We start from the raw sequence: 14257 nt of genomic DNA, 5'->3' as shown, positions 1-14257 counted from the left end.
TCTTAAATACATGTTTGAATGATTTGAATTTTGTCACGGGCTGACATCGGGGATATTTCATACTCACCTCACAACCCACAATGCTTGCACTAGAAAGGTCTTGCCCCAAAATAGGATAGGGATAGGGGTGTCATGCCCCTATCCTAGGAGAACAAGGGCACCACGCCCCTTTCCAAGGGGGGATAGGGGCGCCATGTCCCTATCCTACCCTTGTCTCTAGGACAGAGTGTGCACAGAGTGATGCGGAGGCCAAGGAAGAAGCAGTTTTCAGAAGCCAAGCACTCTCCAGTCTCCGATCAGGCTAGAGGATTTGAGTTCGCATGCATGAGGACCCTAATGGAGTCGTAAATTGCTAGGGTTGCAATTTTATGACACTACAATTATTAAATTTTTTCAATTATTCATATTTCCCTTTTTTGTCAAATGCTTTATTTTATTTATTGATTTTTTGCTCAAGAAATTAAATAATTTTAATTATTTAATATCAATTTCTTCCACTAGCCACTTGTCCATTGATTCTTTCTACCACTCCACTCCTCTTTCTATCTTTCACCACTAATTTCTCTAACGTGATCTCAACCATTGATCTTCTTTGTGCCAGATTCAAACTAAATCATTGATTTGATTCCCTCCCTCTCTATTTATTCAAACCATTTTGCTCATTTTTGTCTTTAACCATAACTTGAACTTTGCTTTTATAAAAAATCTACTTCTTTTCAATTTTTGAGAGCAACACTTATAAGATTTCAAAGCAAACTTGAGAACAATGGAGATTTACGACATGATGAATGCTTATTTATTTATTGTTTATCTTAGTTTATAGCATTAATCTTGTTTTTCTCTATTGGTAGTGTTGCCTAAGTTTCCCTTCCCTGTGAAAATGTTAACCTTGTTCTTCTCCTTTGGGTTTGAGATATGATAATTCAAGTCTTAGTGTGTACAAAATTTCATTTATACCATAAGGAGTCTCAACACTTAGTAATTTTTAAAAGTGTGTCAGGGGTATGTCTTAGTTAAAAATTGTTGTTGAGGTCTAACAAGCCTTCCTATACTTGTTTGATCCCTCAAATTTTCCTCTTTGAAAGTGTTTTAGTGTTTGTGGCTTCTACCTTAGGTTTTAATAGTCCCATCGAACCTTGATACTTCATTCAGTTATAAGCCTTTGGGCTTAAGGATTTAAAATTTTTAAAGTTTAATGTCATGTTAGGCCTAATGCCCAAACTCAAGCTATCCCTATGTTTATCTTTACATTTATGTCTTGAGTCAAAGCTGGCAAGTCCAAGTTGTAAAATAGGTGTCAGACTCCAACATGGTTTCCTAATTGTGTCAAAGCCTAGTCATCCAATTCATACTCAAAGAAAAGAACAAAGAAAGATAAAGTAACAAATGGAACCAAGGAAAAGGTAGGCCTTGAAGAAGTTAGAAAAAACTACTAGAGCCTGATTCTCATCCCTAAACTGAAAAATTAAAAATTAAAGATAAAGTGAAATGAACACAACTTTCATTAACCAGAGCCAATATGGAGATTTAAAAACTGTGGCAAAACTCGACAAGTTATTCTAACTTATTTGAAATCTTAAGTAGTGGCACAACCTTCAAAGAGTACCATGCATTAATTACTAGCAGCTGAAGTAGTTGGGCATTGAATGCACCTCTAAATTAAGCTATTAGTCCCTTTTTCTTCACTTTAAAAACTTCATTCGAAAAAGTTAATTAGGTGTAAAAGAGAACAATAAGTGGAGATACAGGTATAGAGTGGGAACCTAGCATTATCATCATTGTTGCATAACAAGTAGGTTATTTTGAAACCATCATAGAGCTTATTTTTCATAAAGCTAGGGTTTTTAAGGTTGACAATTGAAAAATGGTTGTGACAAGGGGAGGTTTTGCCCAATTTTTTCTTAAAAGATCACTAACTGAGGTAGGAGATACCAAATTTGGATATATAGACCTAAAGGAATTTTGGAGGAGGGTAGAAAGCCTTGACAAATAGATTGTCACTCAAAAATTGGTAGAAAGTGGGTTACTTGAAGTGGTGGCTTTCTCGGTAGTCATACAATGCACAGACTTGGTGTTGGGGTGTGACAATAGATATGACCTCAATACTAGGGCAATTAAAACTTGGTTCTCATAACCCTCAACTGTGCCACCATTCAAAATTGTTTTCAACTACCTACTAGAGAAATGTACTCCCATTGTGATTTCACAATTTCATAGTGTGAGTTCAATGCAAAGAAGGGTGTCTATATTAATTTCATTTCCAAAGAATGGTTTGTAACACTAAGAAGGGGACAATCACAACTGCCCAAAACCATTCATAACTCATATTTGAAAGGAGAGATTGTTGATATAATCATCCTGCTACACAAGCTTAGAGCTAATGAAGGCACTTTCAATCTAGATGAATGTATGTTTTTATTTGTCCAGGTTATATGTGTCAAAAACTCATACATGGACTATGCAAGTTTGAGTAGTGATCGACTTCACTCCATGATCACTAGCTTTTATTTCAATGTGTCATAACACATGTCACCCGATCTATTTATGCTTTAGTCTGCACCAAAATTTGGGATGGTCTAAGCCATGTGGATGAGTTTGATGATGACATGAAAATCTATGATTTCTACCCAAATCTATAATTATAAAAGATTTATTCTAATTTTAGGAGAGTGAATGATACATTCACTATAAGGTTGGTAAGGGAGTTACAAGGCCACTTAGAGAAAATAATTTCATAGGAAGTTGCCCAACTAGTTACTAAATTTGGGAGATATTTATCATAGTTTCCAATGTTTACCTACATTAGGGTAGGGGGTTATTATGGATTTCCCCATAAATTTCCTAGGTATGTAGAGGACAAGTTTGTCTTGATTGAATTATGGTGTAGGAGCACCTAGTTTTCTTGGTGAATTTTCACAATTTTGGAATGAATGATCCTCAATAGGATCAATGAATGAATAATGGACTGTTGTTAAGTCCACAAGAGTGTTTTAGGGTTATTTTAACTATGTTTGTCTCTAGTGTTAGTTTGTTTTCTCAATTTTGGCCTATGTGCCCTTGTAAGCCAAAAATGGCATCATTTTGCAAAATAGTGTAAAACTCTTTGTAAGGCCTCATAAGGCTTTTGGCCATGTTGTTTTGATGTTAGTAAACCATCCTAAGGGGTTTAGAGTGAGTAAAGATGCATAAGTTGCAAAAATGCAAAGTGGAGCAAAAGTTGTCATTGTTGCTTGACAACTTTTTGCAACTTTTGGAGCAACTTTTCAAAAAGTGAGCAAATCGATGGTTAAGAAACCGATGGGTGGTTGGTTATGAGAAAGTAGGAATATATAATTCTTTTGAAATCATTTTAAATAGGTTGGAAGATCTAAGAGAAAATTTTGAATAATATTGGAAAGCAATTTTTCAAATTTTGACATAAAACTTGTAATTTTGGTTATAGCAGTCCATACTAGATGGATTAATCTCAGTATTTTTATTTCATGGTGGTTTAAAATTATTTTTTGTGGTGCTTTGGAAGTGATTATACTCTTTCATAGTGCAGGTTTAGTGTTTTGTTTGCAAATTTTCTTGAACTGCACTACTCTCAGTTTGAGCAAGGGATTAAGACCCTAGCAATGGCTCCAACTTGAAATCCCATTGTGTTTTCTCAATGGCCCTTGGGATTAAATTAATGGATGCTATGTATAATTTATATATCCATTTTGATTCCTTGGAGGTTTCATTAAAACAAATTGCTATCAAGCCCTAGGTGAGCTATGTCATAGCCCGACTAGGGAACTTGACTATTGTGTGCACTTTTACTTGCAGGGATAATCAAATATGGTTGTGCCAAATTCTTGGAATGGAATAATGAAGCCTAAAAAAGTCTCAGTAGAAGTATGGAGGTGTGACAGGGTGTTGGAATCAACAAATCCTATTGGAGAAGGCTTTAAACCTTTAAACCCTCAAAAAGAGCCATTTTGGGGTCCGTACCTATACGAACGTATCAGACAACCTAACCTCCCGAATCTCAAAGATTGTCTAAAAGGGTATTCGAATCACTAAAGCTCTTAGGAGTTCTTTTGGAGTTTTTCTGAGCAATTGTGCAAAAACCGTGAAGGTAGGGCTAAAAGGGGTTCTTAGGGCTACTAGGCCTAGAAAATAGGAACTAGTGAAGGTGATGGAGAAATGGAGTGAAACCAATCACAAAACTACATGATGGGTATCGATACACTATCTTAACATACTCTTAGTCCCCTGCAAGTGAATCTTGAATATTTTTGACAACTTGAGGGCTAGATTTACTCTAGTGAATCCTAGCCATGATCTTGAGTAATGAGAGCAAACAAGTTGATAGAGAGCTTCCCAAAAGAGTGTAGTTGTTGGGATTGATAAAAGAGAAGAGAAGGGTGTAAACAAGTATGGAAGCCCACTATAACATCTTTTACCAACCTACCAATCAAGGTGAAACTCTTTTGTGAGAACCTCCCTATCAAATTATGTGGACAAATTTGTGAGGTCAACAAAAGGTGTTAAGAAAGGAAAAAGATTGACATCTGATTTCCTTTCAGGCTAGGGTTGTAGTCCTGCAAGACACAAAAAAATGTATTGTCTTGGGAAAGACATGTCTAAATACACTTGGAGACTTATGACAACCTCGAGTTACAATTTGAAAGTAAATATTTTGTAAAAGAAAATATATATCTTGGTCCTACATTCCATCATGTACCATGTCTAGAAGATTACTGGGAGGATTGTGTTGATTAATATGAGGTGAGAAGGTGAAGTTGGATGAGACTAAGCCTAAAACAGATAACTGATTACCAATTGGGTTGGTACATTGAAGGTATCATATATGATAAGTCTAATTTGATAGATCCGACCTACATTTCTACTATTCAATTGCAACCTTTAGCTCTCATTGATTGGAATCAACCCAAATAAGAGGATTTGGAGATGAGAATGACCAAGTTTATAAAAAGAACTCAAATTTGATTAGAAAAGAAGAAAGTTGAGACTTCAAAACCCTCTCCAAAAAAATAAAAAAGGTCTACAAGATAAGATAATACAGGGAATGTGAGCACTTCTTCAGCCCCAATCATACACACAATTCCATTGAATAGTATAGGTGGTGATAGAGGTGACAAGGATACACCATAGTAGGATAAGCTACCAAAGAAAACATGCGAAGAATTCTCTTTGATAAATATCAAAGAAGAAAAGAAATATAAGGAGAAAGAGGATGAAACGGAAAAAAAAAGATAGGTACAATTATAAAGGGAAAGGAATGGCTACATAATCATAACATCTAGGGCTTACTGATGGAGCTAACCTTGTGGGAGGTTCTACTAGAGGTAAATCTACACTTTTCCCCTTCAATTTATAACATGTGGATAGAACTCCCCCTGTGACCTGTGAAGAGGACCCTATTATATACTCCTGACACTATGAAAATTTTCATTCAAACCTTATCTCTTCCCCTTCATGGTTAGAGGTATCTTTTTCTAGAAAACAAAAAATTGAATCTGCTAAGGTACCCCCCAAACATACCTTCTCTCAAATATTGAAATCCCTTTCCAACCCAAAGGTGAAGAAGATCAAGACTACCTCTCGTTTGGTAGAAGATGCAAACTCTGATGACCTATTCTTAGAAACTGCTTAGCCCACAACGCAAATAGATCCAAGTCAGGCTACAATGGTTGACTTTAATGTGGCCCATGTTGATATGGTACCTCCAAATAAGATGTTGATTTACACAATTTCTAAGTATGTGTTGTTAAGTTGATGGAAGAATGGAAAGAGACAAAATTGACAAGGATTAAAAGCATCGATAAATTGTTTGTCAAATTGTTTAAGGTCTTTGTTGGGTCCCTCCTCTCAAGCATCTAGTCCTTAATATAACACATTAGACCACAAATATGAGGTTAACAAAGAATTGATAGTGAAGGTTCATATTGGCAGTCACTTTGGGAGGATGACTCAAAAATGGATTGAAGGAATTAATGTCAAAGGTTTTACATTCATTAATAACATGTGTAAATTGTTCAATAAACTCATCTTAGCAAGGAATGTAGTTGCGACAAAAATAGGAAATACCAAGATTAAAGAAGCCTCACATGTGCAAACCAATAGAAAACTTCAAGAAATTATGGATATGGGTCTAGAAGTTTTTATTATAGAAAATATAATTCTTGATGTTCAAAATACTCTCTGCGTAGTGTGGATCAAGAGTCTTATGTGGAAATGTACCTTCTTACAACAAACTATCCATGAATAAGGAAAATTATTGAAGGAAGGTGACAAAATGATTGTGTAGGTTATACAAGAGTTTGCAAATATTGTGTGTCAAATCAAAAAGGAGGAGAATTGTGGGAATGCCATGCTCGAGGAGCTCTAGTCTGTATTTTAAAAAGATACCTTAGTTTATCCAAAGGTCCTTGATAAAGAGAAGTATGATAAACTTACCAGAATTCATGCCTCTTTAATATGATGCACAAACCATGATAAAACATTCCTAGCAAAGATTGAACAAATCATGGAAAGGAGAGGACTATGGGGAATAAGAATTAGCAATGTATACATTCCCTGTGAACAAGAGATTCTACATGTCTTGAAGGCATTTCAAGAGTACAAGGAGCAACAAGCCCAATAGTCACCTCTACAAGTAAGAGATGCCAGCGTAGGGAATAAAGAGATAACACCTCAACCTTAGGGATGTTACATGATCATTTTCAATGATTTTTATTTCAATGTTTTAAAGACTCTTTATTTACTTTGTTTAAGACAATAATATTTATGGGATTCTTTTAAAGAATCAGTTTCAAAAACTTTGACAGGTACAAATTGAATGTTTCAAATATGCATTACATGGACTGTAGAAGGGTCCACAATTTTGATCCCCCTTATGCATTGGCATATGAGTGAGAAATGATCAAGTTTTAAGATCAATTTAATCATGTTGAATTTATGAGCTTATACGTTTGTGAACATTGGAGTTGGATATTGTTCATGCTTTGTTATGAATCTTTGTGTTTATGCAAAGTTGAATGGTATGCTCTTTGAAGTGTTGGAATTCTCATGAATGTTTGTAATGCTACCTGAACAGAGACTAGAATAGAGCAGTTAAGTATGTATCTTATATGCAATTCACTTTATTGTAATACAAGAAGAAATTTCTTGGTGTGTGGTTATTTCACCCATAAGGGTTTTCCCATGTGAACTCTGTTGTCAATACTGTGATTGTGAATTTTTCATGTTGCACTGATTTCCTTCATTGTGTATCTTGATGACTATAGTTTCAAATTAAAAGTAATCCTTTCTTCTCTCCTCTAACAAATTGACATTTTGGAAAGTGTTTTCGCATTTTTCTTCCCTTACAAGTGGTATCAAATCCTGGCTAGTTGTGTTATCCTTGTGAGTAGGATGAGTTTTTTGTGTTGATTCTGCAATGGGAGTTTTGCAGAGGATTGTTTGAAATTGCAGATTGAATATGGCAAGCACAACAAGGAGAGTAGAAATTGAGAAGTTCAATGGTGGCAACTATGAGTTATGGAAACTCAAGATGGAAGACTTGTTGGTAGATAGGGATCTTTGGGTTCCATTGTTTAAAACTAAACCACCAAGCATGAAATAAGAAGATTGGGACTCCATAGATAGGAAAGCCAAAGGGCTGATCAGATTATGTCTCATAGATTTTGTTCTCTTGAATATTCATGAGGATAAGACAACATCTTCTTTGTGGAAGAAACTTGGTGATAATTATCAGGGAGAGTCTCTCGTAAATAATTTGTTCCTAAGCAAGAAGTTGTACTCCTTGAAGATGAGCGAAGGGACATCTATGGAAGACCATTTGAATTATTTCAACATGATTGTGGCATAGTTAACTTTTATGGGAGTAAAAATTAAGGATGATGATCACTGTATGTTTCTGTTGTATTCCTTTCCTGATATTTGGGACCATCTGGTGATGGCTATTGGAAGTACAACAACCACCTTCAAAATGGAAGATACGGTTGCTTCATTGCTTTCAGAAGAGGCACCGAGGAAGTCTTTTGAAATGGACAAGGAGGCTCTTGTTGTTCGAGGCAGATCAAAGGAAAAAGGAAAGTAAAAGGACACGAAATCCAAATCCAAATCGAAGGAGAGACCAAAGTCTCCTAGGAAGAAGTCCAAGGTGAAGTGCTAGAATTGTGGGTAGTTTGGCCATATCCGAAAGGATTTCAAGGAGGAGACAAATAAGAAGAAGAAGAGCTTTTATGATATTGAATCTTCTTAGAGTGATGCAAATGCCTTCAGTGCTTCCTTGGCAATTCAAACAACTGATAATGTATGGTTAATCGATTCAGGTGCATCATTCCACATGACATCTCATAGAGAATGGTTCTCAAAGTATGAGGAATATGATGGTGGAAAAGTCCACCTAGCTAGTGACTCATCTCTTCAAAGTTTTGGTCAAGAAAGGGTCGGAATTCAATTTCCTAATGGAAGAGTTAACATAATTGATGGTGTAATACACATACTAGGTCTGGCTCAAAATTTTCTTTTTTTAGTAAGTTGAATGATGCTAGTGTACAAGTTACATTCTTTAGTGGTGGCTATAAAATGACAAGAGGCTCAATAGTGTTGGCTAAGGGTGCACGGGTTGGTACTCTATTAAAGCTAGATGCATAGTCTATTCAATGCAATAGTGCCTCTAAAAAATCAGGAAAATCTACCTAGAAGGAGACATTGCAAGCTCAATGGAGGTTAAACTTCCTATAGAAAAAACAATGTTATGTCATCATAGACTTGGTCATATAGGAGAGAAGGACTAACTCTGAAAAATTGAAAATCTTGATGAGGGGCTCGATAATTGTAATCTTGAATTCAAATTTTGTGAACATTGCATTTATGGAAAACAAAATTGTGTTTCTTTTTACTCTAGTCCTCATAAATCTTCTAGTTTGTTTGATTTTATTGACTCTGATGTATTTGGTCCAATTAGTGTTCCTTTGTTATTGAATTCTATATATTATGTTTCTCTTATAGATTATTATTCGAGAAGGGCATTTGTGTATTTTCTCAGAAGTAAATCAAAAGTGTTTAGCTAGTTTAAAAATTTTTAGGCCAGACATTACCCAAGTATTGGGAGTATTAAGCTGGTTTATGGAAAATATAGGTAGACCACATTCGGATGTTGTGAAGAGAGTGTTTAGATACTTGAAATGAAATTCTCAGTATGTGTAAAGTGGAAAATTTGGAGCTTTACCCAATTCTCCACTTGGAAGTGTGGGAATTTACTAAGCTCAATTTTCACTTGAGGGGGGACTTTACATTCAAAAGAGGGGGATGAATCTACTAGATCCAATCCTAAATGATGTAAGGATTGAATAATAAGTAAATTGATTGTGATTGGAATGCAATTGACCCTCTTTTGTAAGATGACTAGTTGAATTAAGATTAAGTGTTGGAAATTAAGACAACGTATGAGAACACATCGAGCTACAAATTCAGGATTCAATCATGCACCTGGATCTAAGAAGTTTGAGATGATTCGAAGCTGGTCTGCAAAATTGGGCAAAAGTTGCAGGGACCGTGTCTCTGGATAGGGGTACCCTCCTATCGGTCCTTTGAACTTTGTGCGTGTCGAAAAGGGTTTTTCCTTTGAGAATAAAGCTTAATTATAAAAGTATAGTTGTGCACCTATTTCCTGCACATAGAAAGAAAGGGAAATGTATTGGGAATAGAGGTTTGCCTTCAGGTCAAACCCTGGTTTTGAAATTAACCAAGTGGTTGAAATAATGTAAATGAAATGACTGAAAGTAGAAAATCCTCCTCTTTGAGGGGATATTGAATTCACTAAAAATGAAATGTTTATACCTCCTTGTGAATTTTTCCTTGCCTCCACATGGAATTAGGGTTTCATGAATTAGAATGTTGATCTCCTCTTCAATTCTTGAAATAGACAAGGAAGACTGAAAATACTCAATTGCTCTTGAATCCTTGAATTCTTGATCTCTTAGATGCTTGAATGCTTGATAATGATTGTGGATTTCATGTATGTTCAAACAAGAGGGGAAATCCCTCTTATATACTTCCTTGTAGGATTAATTGACTAATTTTCCAACTTGAGCCAACATGGAGGGTATTTTACCGCTTCATATTTGAGTTAGGTCAAGGGGAGGGGATCAAGATAGGTCCCCATTAAGGGGGCTCAGGGCACCATGCCCTAGTCTTGCCCTATTTTGGGGTAGGATCAAGGTGGCTTTTGAGTGCAATGTTAAGTTGCAAAGTGTTTTTGATGTGCATGAGCATATTCAAGTCTCCAATCAGGCTGAGATGTGCAAACACTAAGGCAAAGACCCAAATGTAGTCAAAAATTGCCAGGGGTGAAATTTTAGGATGTTACAGTATGCTCTGTGTTACCATGGAAACTTAGTTGGATTACAGAGGACTATCAACATTCATGGATATGTGGATTCTAATTGGGAAAGGGACATTGATAGCAAAACATCCATTAGTGGATATGTATTCACGTTGAATGGTGGTGCAATCAATTGGATGAGTAGGTGGCAAGTTGTAGTTTCTTTATCTACTACAAAGGTAGAGTACATGGCAACAACCCATTCATATCAAGAGGTTGTTTGGCTTAAGCATTTGTATTCAGATGTTGGTTTTAATGCAAGACATATTTCTATATGTTGTGACAGTCAGAGTGCTATTTTTTTGGCTAAAAATCTCACTTTCTATGCCAAGACAAAACATGTTGATGTGGAGTATCATTTTTTTTGTGACAAGGTGAAAGATGGAAAGGTTAATCTAGAAAAAGGTGGGTACTCTAAAGAATGTTGTAGATGTGTTGACAAAACTTGTGAGCATGGATAAGTTCAAATGGTGTGCTAATTCAATGGGCCTTGAAGCCCATGATTCAGTAGTCTCTAAGTTTTCTAGAGGTGTCAGTAAGTTCTTTGTCAAGTGGGAGAATGTTGAGGAAGTATGCCTCAAACTTGTTGGTTAGAATCTCTCATAGAAGATTAGTCCCTTCATAAAGTTTGATGTGACTCTTTTTGTGTCTTGGAAAAGTTGAGAAAGGTAGTGATTTCGGTGTGACCTTGGTGTTCGACAAGTCTCTTTAAGCAGTTCACAAAGATCATACCTTTTACCGATATCGGTGAGACATTTTCTAAGCCTTGGCGATGTCAGGGAGTACGGTGTAACATGTGATGTCACTAAGACATTTCAAGCCTATAGTCGTAGTCACCCTTCTTGCCAAAAAAATATGATAGCGATAAGAAACTAACTTTGATCTAACCTTAGGCAAGTCTTGGTGACAAGTGACATTTTAGTATAGCTCATGGTTTTAGTATATCTTTGCCAACACTTAGCCAAAGTTATGTTTCTATACCGACAAGGTCTATTTAAAACTAGCTTTGGTGAAGTCTTGGCGAAAACTAAGATTTTGATGTAGCTTGGGGTTTCGGTAAGTCATCTGAAGGAGTTCATTGGAGTCTTCTTTCATGGCAATAAGATCTGTTTCACTGTAGCGTGTGTTTGGTGTTGGAGACAAAGGGGTTTTTGATATGCCTTGAGAATTTGGTAAAGCATTTTAGGAAGGATATCGAAGTGACAGTCTTTGTTGATAAAGAACAGATGTAATATCCCTTACTAATTATGGCCTTAAATTGTTGAACATAGGCTCAAGGAATATTGTCAAACAATTATCCTTCACATTAAAACCTGTTGTTATTAAAATATATGATTTCTTCCTTGATGTTTTTGGCCAAGGTATTATATCAAACAATTCACATACAAGCATTAGACTTGTTGTTATGTGTTTTAGACTGATAACCTTGCATGTTATTGACACTGGGAAGGCTTTGCTTAACTCCGTATGTTATTGGCAACTATGAAAACTAATATTTGTTGATTGCAATAGATGTAGAGGACATACAAAAAACTAACAAGAAGAAATATACCTCAAATGCAACTCAAATATGAAATGAACATTTTAGAAAATACTTGACATACATGCTTCAGAATAACAAACTAATATCCAATACTATTGTCATTAAGATTTTATTACAATTTCAGACTGTTACAAATGACACAATAGCATTGATTTCTCAAACCTAATTGACTTATGAAGTATTCAATGGTTGCTCCTATTTTTTTGAAGACTAAGGTACTCAGAAATTAGACATTTGATAGGCAAATGATGATCAAGAACCTGGTTATTTGATGCCACGAGGAAAAGTAGATCCCAGTGATTATGTAGGAGTTGTCAAATGAATTTTTGAAGTCTTCAATAGTGAAATCGCCCTACTAGAAGTATGACACAAAAACCCTTGAGTTGTAGATGTAATAACAAATAAATACAAAAGTCTATCCCTTCCAAGTAATGATTTAAATGATTGCCAAGGCCAACCAAGTTGAATAAACAAATGCCCACAAAATTCTAAGCAACCAACAATGAGTAATGAATGAAAATGTGTGAATCAGTAGGTCTGATCACCCTCCATGATAGACCATGATTTGGAAAAAAACTAACCTTCAAACTCCTCCAAACTACCACTAAAAATACCTCCAAGAAATCGCCTAACTCTTGAGGTAGAGCTCACAACCAACAATAATTCAGAAGATCTTTCACAACCTCAAAATCACATTACCAATTAAGAGTTTCCATTCTCATAGGCCAATAATGGTAGAAACCCAAGTTGGTTCCTTCACCACGAAGAACTCCAAATCAAATAGCAAATCCTCAATTATTAGAAGCTTAACCTAACCTTATTTTATACCTTTTATCCATCGTTTCAAGAAGCTTCTAGAAATAATATTAAAATAATATTATTTCACTTAAGTGACTTTTATGATATAATATTAATTTAGGTCACTTTATTAAATTAATTAAATATCAAGTTACCTTTTAATTTTTATTTATTTGATAACTTTATAAATAATTAACTTAGTAATTTTAACTAAAATAATCAATTAAGCTATCCTTAAGAAATATCATTAATTGGGACAACTTAATTAATTATTTTACCTCAAAAATAGGGACATTAGAGTCCACCCTCCCTAAAATTGCTTGTCCCCAAGCAATCTTAACTGCAAAGAAAAACTCTACTCAACCTGGATCCCAAAGCAAGATATGTGTAATGTCCCTACTATCACCAAAGATCTCTTGTAACACCAAAACTAGCACCACCAACTGAATCTATTGTATCAACTCAATAGCTGATGTGAACCATGCCAAAGAAATATTTACAATGGGAACCCAAGTAGGGCAGCCATCGATCAATGATGAATCTAAGAAGCTTAAATCTCCAACCAACAAGTAGATAGCTTCCATATCATATGAAATTACCCTCCAAGAACAACTCTTGAGTGGTTGATCCACTATGAGTGGCATCACAAAAATCATCATCACCCTCAAAAGAATGTTCATCCTCGAAAAAAATTCTAGAATTAAACAAACTTTGCTTACCATTTTCTATGGAGTGTTGAAGATAGAGCTCGGTTTGTTGAACCAACAACTTGGATTTCTTTTCCTTTTCTAGGCATCCATCAATAAATCTTTGGGACTGCTCTATATCAACTGCTCCAAAGTGCCTGAAACTTGTCCTGAAATGAGATGCAACATCAAAATTTCCATGTCCTCTACTTGCATCATGTGTACCCACCATAGTAATATTTATTCCACTTCCTTTTTCATAATTAAATATTGTCATATCATGAGAAAGTGAAGACATACCGTTGTTGTTCATGCACAGAAATTAGGGATTGATTTCAACTTGTTTGTCCTTGCCTTCAAATTCCTCCTTGGAATGATGAACAATTGCATGGCCTTTCTGGCTTGAATCTATATTATCTTCCTCATGTTTATCACCCACAACGTGAGTGTTATCATAGAAATATTCCATAATACTATCTTCCTCATGTGATAATGTGGTTACCTAATATTGATGTAAAGAAGTATGATTGTTGTTATGAAAATTAGAATAGTTGTCATACCATTGTGTAAAGTCTTAACCCTTTTCAAGCACCTCTTTAATGCAAGCTTCATGCCCCACACTTATACACTCATCTTCACAAATTCTTCCATGCCTAAGGACTAGAATCTCATGAGAATTATGGAACATAATTCTTCTATCCTCAAATAAATCAGTGATGATATCATGCCATTGTAAAGTGTCTCCTCCATTGTGTTTAATCAAAACACTAGTGGCTGCTCCACTAGGATCGTTATTTACATATGATGAATCAATGATGAACAGTTAGTACCAAACCGGTACTGAGA

Source organism: Cryptomeria japonica, chromosome 9, assembly GCF_030272615.1.
Source record: "Cryptomeria japonica chromosome 9, Sugi_1.0, whole genome shotgun sequence".
NCBI classification, from domain to species: domain Eukaryota; kingdom Viridiplantae; phylum Streptophyta; class Pinopsida; order Cupressales; family Cupressaceae; genus Cryptomeria; species Cryptomeria japonica.
This window is presented reverse-complemented; position numbering follows the sequence as displayed.